Source organism: Cynara cardunculus, unplaced genomic scaffold (assembly GCF_001531365.2).
Source record: "Cynara cardunculus var. scolymus isolate 2C unplaced genomic scaffold, CcrdV1 Un_Scaffold_5201, whole genome shotgun sequence".
NCBI lineage: Eukaryota > Viridiplantae > Streptophyta > Magnoliopsida > Asterales > Asteraceae > Cynara > Cynara cardunculus.
The window spans coordinates 28284-35130 of record NW_020202282.1 but is presented as its reverse complement, the minus strand read 5'-3'; positions in this window follow the sequence as shown (position 1 = coordinate 35130).

Here is a 6847-nt window from a genome sequence, read left to right as displayed (position 1 = left end):
CCATCATCTTATTACAAACTATCATCTTTCTACAACGTGAGATGATGAAAATCAACCTTATTTCAGATTTGAGGAACACTCAAACCTCATGTTGTCAAGTCTTTCACTTTTATTATAAAAGTTTTATATTTGCACTCTAATCTTGTGAAAACTGTTTGAGTGGGTTCACGGGACCCCAACGGGACTTCATACGTCCGCACCTGCATCTCCTTGATTTTTGTTTTACATACAAAATTCATTCATGTCCAGTCTCATTCCAATGGTCACACCAAACATGAAACGACAATTTTTTGTTCTGTTATGTCCCGTACTGCAACCTCTTCAGTGGTTTATTCGGTTTGGGTTTGTCTCTCGGCCTTTCGATTTTGTTTTGTTCCTTGGCTTTCTACCTTGTTATTTATAATCATTTTAGAGTCGAGGGAAAAAATGCAATTGGAGACGACCATTGTGAGGAGATCGTCGAAGAGCAGCCACCTTAAAAGGATATCGATATCGACGTAAAGTGAAATTGAAATCGACATGGATATGCAAAGAGAACATGTATACTTGAAGGAGAAATGTGGAAGAATGTGAATGTTGAATCATTTGGCTTTGCCTTAGATAAAAAATAGTTCTAGTATTGTTATTCATTTTTTTTTTGTCAAACAAGAATCATCTGGGAGATTAGTGCGATCAAGAGGCAAGCAAATGCCTTCTAAGTGTTATAACAATGTATTTTTTTTATCATCAAATCATATTAATTTAAACTAGAGCTTAACTAAGACAATCCAAACAAGGTGTGACTGACCAAATTTGGATGATACTTGAATGAGTAATAAGATTGGATGAGTATGGTTTTATTAGATTTTAAATTGTTATCCAAGAACTAACCGACTAAATTTTGATCTTAATATTCTGAATCCAATTATCGATCGTTTTTTTGATTGGATCAGGGTTGTCCTTGGGGGAGGGCAAGTTGGGAGCGGGCTCACAAATTAATAATTTTTTTGTCAAATATTAAATGTTTACAGGTTGTTGAGTTGAGGCCGAACAAAAAGTAGGGAAGATCTGGAGGTTCAACAAATTAGAAAAGCTCTCCAGTTCCTACACCAAATACAAGAAATCCTGCATCCAGTTCGAGTAACCCAACGGGAGAAATATATATATGGCTTGAACGGTTTAACAAACAAAAACTTCTGTCCTTCTCAATTTCCATTAAATGGACTTTGAACTCGAGGTATAAAGATCGTCTCTTGAATCATTCTTTCAATACCGTTACTGAAGTGGCCGACGCAACAAAGAATATTGATCGGTCACGACAACAATGGTTAACTTCTCGCATTGACAATAAGAAACGCGGATCTGAATCTTTCCGAAGCAACCCTTGTTTTGTAAAATCAAAGTCGAGCAACGATACTAAAAAAGACTCGAATCTATTCACAACCACGACTTCCAGTGTTGTCTAGCAGGGGGAGTCAAAATGTTTCTAGCCCTGTTACTAATTGTGATCGATGCAATCTTAGACATCGACCAGGTCCTTGTTTAAAGATGACCGGTTCCTGTTTCAATTGTCGAGAACAAGGTCACATGGCAAAAGATTGTCCCAAAGTTCGGATCCAAACTGATAAAGGGAAAGGTAAACAACCAAGTACTATAAATATAATTTTTATTTATTTATTTTGAATTTAAATTTTAAAATCTTTTTAATTATTGAGCTTTAAGGTTTAGGCCTTTTTAAAATTGGGCCTTTTTAATATATAATTATTGGGTTTCTTCTAGTTCTTCTAGGTCATGAAGGGTAGTGTCTGGTAAAACCTTTTTAATCTTATAGTAGGAAAGCACGCCGTCTTGTAATACAAACCATCTTGGCCGCCAGCCTTTACCATAATTAACCCACTTATGCAGAACTCCTGATATCCCATTCCCYACGATATCATTGATCTTGACATCTCTCTGATCTCCACCCGACAACCTCATCGTCGGTTGCCGTGCAGCATCGGACACCGTATTGAAAGCAACGTGGTGGTTATGATCGTGGTTGTTGTTATTGTTGATATGTATCGGCTTGGAGGAATCCGATCCCAGGACGGCAGAGGAGGAGGGTAAAAGATCGGAGAAAAGAGAAGTAGATGTGGCGCCGTGGCGGTGGTCATAACAGCGCTTCGGTGGCCGGAAAAATCGAGTGCTCCATCATAATCATCATCTTGACGATTCAATGGTGGTCCTGCGACGGTTATAAGGGATATATAATCGCGTTAATTTAGAGGAAACAAAGAGCGAATGGTGAGGGCGTGATTTTCGGGTGGAAGAGGTCGCCGGAGGGATTGGAGTGGTGGATCTGAAGCTGATTTGGGTTTTGAGAAGAAGAAAGGCTCTGTTAAAGAAAATGGCAAAAGCAGAAAGTAGCAGCAACAAGATCTGCAACCTAAYAGCAAAAGGGTTTGTGGGTTGCATTTTGGACTACACAAAAAGATGATGAGCAGATTGTTTTTTTTTTCCAAATGATATGGTGATTTGTTTTTTTAAACTATGGATCATTGGTGTGTAATAGTTAAGTGAATGATAAATAGTGGTGTTCGTTCGTTTATGTTCGTTTATGTTCGTTAAGACTGTTCGTTTATGTTCGTTTATGTTCATTTAGGCATGTTCGTTTATGTTCGTTAAGACTGTTCGTTTACGTTCGTTTAACTTGTTAACGAACGAACATAAACGAACACGAACACATTGGATTTCTAAACGAACGAACACGAACACAATTATTTTCGTTCGTTTACCGTTCGTGTTCGTTCGTTTGTTCGGTTAAGTTAAACGAACGAACACGAACAAGCCTCCGTTCGTGTTCGTTCGGTTCGTTTACAGCCCTAATTTCGGGTCATGTTAAATTAATTGATTTATCTTTTTATGTTTTGTTTAATACTGGTGCGACACACTCAATTGTTTCTGAACAATTAAAATCCCAATTAAAACCGTATGAGCAAACCACCGAATTTCAAATGGTAATATCTACTCCAATGGGTGGTTCAATTTGTGTGCTAACTTGTTTTTCCAACTGTCCATTGCTTATTGGGGACTGCATACGAGAGGTCACTCTACTTCCAATGCATATGTCCTACTTCGATTTAATATTGGGTATGGACTGGTTGTCACGCCACTGGGAAACAATAGACTGTAATGCCAAACAAATTCTATTTGGGGATATAGACAACCCAGAGGCAATTTTCCAAGGAGGTACTCCAAAAGAAGATGTTAGTGCAGTAGTCTCTATTATTGTGAAACAATATACGTGGTAAAGCAATGAACGTTTTCTTTTAAAAAAAAAATTGTCCCACGTACATAATGTGTTCCATGTCTCTTTGTTGCGAGGATACAACTATAATCTCCTACACGTAATTGAATATCCTCTAGAGCACATAAAGCCGGATCTATCTTATCGTGAGGAGCCTGAGACAATTCTTGATCGTGATTAGAGAGGTACATGAAAGAGAGTGATTCCTTTTGTAAAAGTTCTTTGGAAGAATCACTCGGAACGTGAGGCGACGTGGGAAACTGAAGAACATATGCGGCGAGAGTACCCATAATTTTTCAACTAACGTAAGTTCCCTATCTCTAAATTCGATTTTGGGGACGAAATCTCCTTTTAAGGGGGGGGGGGTCGAGTTTAAAAAAAAATATTTTCGTTAACTTACCCGAATTGTACCGTATTTAAATAACGATCGGTAATTATTGAGGGGTTAAAACTGTCAAATTATTAAACTTATTATAATTATAATATATATATGAGCGATCAAATGAAAACCACTCCAATTTGTAAAAACCGTAAAAACTACTCTCATCCGTCGTAATCTTATAATTTTTTTCATGAAATTGTTTAATCTTGTGAAATTGTTTCATATAATACTGTTTTTGATGAAGTTGTTTCATATATGGTTATGAAATTGTTTCATATATGGTTATGAAATTGTTTCATATACTACTTAATGAAATTTTAATGAAACTGTTTCATGTATTTCTCTAAAATTAAAATAATGAAGATGATAATATCCATGATTAACATCYTMCACAATAAAAATRRTTAATCAAYCTCTYATAATTACAAAAAAAATGAACAAAATGAAAAAATATGATTGGTGGAATGAGGTTTTTATGGTTTTTACAAATTGAGAGGTTTTCATTTGATCGCTCCCCTACAGGTATATATATATATATATATATATATATATATATATATATATATGAATGAGAGAGTTAAAAAAAACCATTCCATTGTCGGCTTCTTCTTCATAAACCGCCTCATCTCTCTCTTATTTTTTTTCTTATCTCTTAAATATTTATCAAATCGTTCATTATATATTCGGAATCCACTCTCCGAACCCTCCATAAAGGTATAATTTTCATTCACTTTTATTAGGGTGTTTACGTTAACAATTTTTAGGCTGGTTTATAAATTATGTTATGTATAAGTTTACGGATGGATATTGTTATAAGTATGATATATTTCATGATTAGAATGCTAGGATTGGTTAAATTGATTTAGAAATTAAAAGGGTAGGTTATGGTTTCAATATGGTTAGATTTGGTGTATATGTTTAACCGCACACCAATTGTTCGATATAATGCCGAAAAGAGTAAAATTGCATGATTAAGCTTAGGTTAGCGACCAATTGGACTTGTTTTACTGTTTAGTATGTTGAAGTATGTTTATAGCACGTAAATGTAGTGAATCATGAAAGTAGGATTATAAAATTTAGTCGGGAATTGCGGAATCGGATTTTACCGACTATGCAGGTCCATACTTTGATAGTGTATAACTTACAAACCGTAAGTCGGAATAAGCTTATATTTTGCAGTTAGAAAGCCCTTAATGCAAACTACAACTTTCATGTAGGATTGAAAATCCAGTTATAATTCTAAGTGGCCCGAAACAGTGTGTTTTCGGGGCTGTTTGCAATGTATTTAGGATTGATCTGCTGATTTTTAATATTCATATAAAATAGATGGATAATCCAAATAAGGTTATTCGAACCAGTAGTTTCATCGCATATCATACTACATCTTTCATTTAGATAGTATTTTCTGTAGTGATCTCTTAGTGGGGTAAAAATGCTCACGAAAATGAGGGTCAAAAGTTATCAAAAGCCGAGAACGGAATTATATAAAGCTAATTTTGAGTCGATTTATCAATGCCTATCTGGCTGTCTTATTTGAAGTTTAAGTTGTTTATAAACATGTAGGACCTAAGTAATTTATTAGTAGAATTAGAATATGATTTTACGTCGTTTAAGTAATAACCGATTTGCGCATTCGTTAGGCACGCGAGCAAGTCAAACTTTACCGTGAATCCATTTGATCGTGTTTAGTTCTCTATTCCGCTGAAGGTACGGATTTCACTTTCTTTGACTCTTGGGCAACTAATTGTTGTAGTTGACCCTTCGTAACGGTGGTTCACCACTTTGTGATTGATCGCTTAAAAGTGGTCAATAAATTACGTATATATATATATATATATATAAACTCTTGACTCTTTATCGTAAACTTTTGAATATTTATCATGAACACTTGATTTTAGTTTGTTGAATTGTATGTTTGAATCTTTTAAGTTTGTTAAATTGATTCTCATATTTTGAAGTAGTTCCGAGTTTTATGAAGTACTTTGAAGGTTGATTTTTTATGAACGTCATCCGAGTAGTGGCACATGTTCAGTTTTATTGGTTTTCAGAACAACCCAATTAATGGGCGCATATTTGGGATGCCTTCTATGGCGGCTTTGTAGTCATGGCGTCGTGCAGGTGAACTCGGTCCACAAGGTTAGGCCCAATAGTAGCTCTGAAATGTTTGTGTGTTTGAACTAAGTCACGTTAGTGACACCGCCAGTTCCGGACCACGGGACGGGGGATGTTACAATTTTAGTTTAATTTTTTTTTAATTGCTAAAAAAACAGCGACATATTAGCGTGGGATTTCCGTCGCTAAAAGTTGGTGGGTCCGTCACTAGAAGTCCCTCGCAAATCCGTCACTGATATAGTTTATCACTAAATTAAAGGCCCCCTTGCTAATATTTCGCTGATATTGTCCGCCACTGATTCGTCGCTAAAAGTTTCTATCGCTGATCTATCGCTAATAATAGCTCATCGCTGATCCATCACTAATAGCAATCACCCACCTTGTTTTGACCCACGGACTATCAGCAACAGATCTAAGCTTTAGTGATGGCTTGGTCCGTCGCTAATAACGCTTAGTTTTGTTGTATATATTAGTGTTTTAATTAGAAATAATTGATTAAGACGATTATTTGGATTTAGAGAGAATAGACAAATTAAAATTCCAAACTTAAGTTTGCCTAACGAAAAAACTTGAATGCTCGACATAGACATGTTTAACGACCGAACATTAAAAGGAGAAGATGTCACAATCAATTACGCTACGTAAGCAATGATCTATAACCAATCATCTCAAATAATAGTCCTAGGTCTGACTCAAATGATTGGTTAAGACCACGTCTGATTTCAAGTTTGAACTCTTAAGTTTAAGATGTGATGATTTTGTAAGCAATAATTTTTCAAGTCTGATTGTAATTTACGGTAATTTAATTTGGAAGATTTGGAAGTTAACCATATCTATTCCAAGTTGATCTCAAGCTCTTTGTTTTTTTTTATGTCAAAACCTTTTCACTTACATTGTTACGAAAATAATCACTCTATTCTTTAGAGGTAAAAAATAAGTCCGCACGCATTACGCTCCTTATATCCAACTTCCAAATAGGATATATTGGGTTATGTTTGATTTGGTGTGATTGTCTTAGAAATCAATCATAATCAATTTATCCCTTTTATTTCTATAGTATATTTGCACTATTAAAAGATATTTTATAT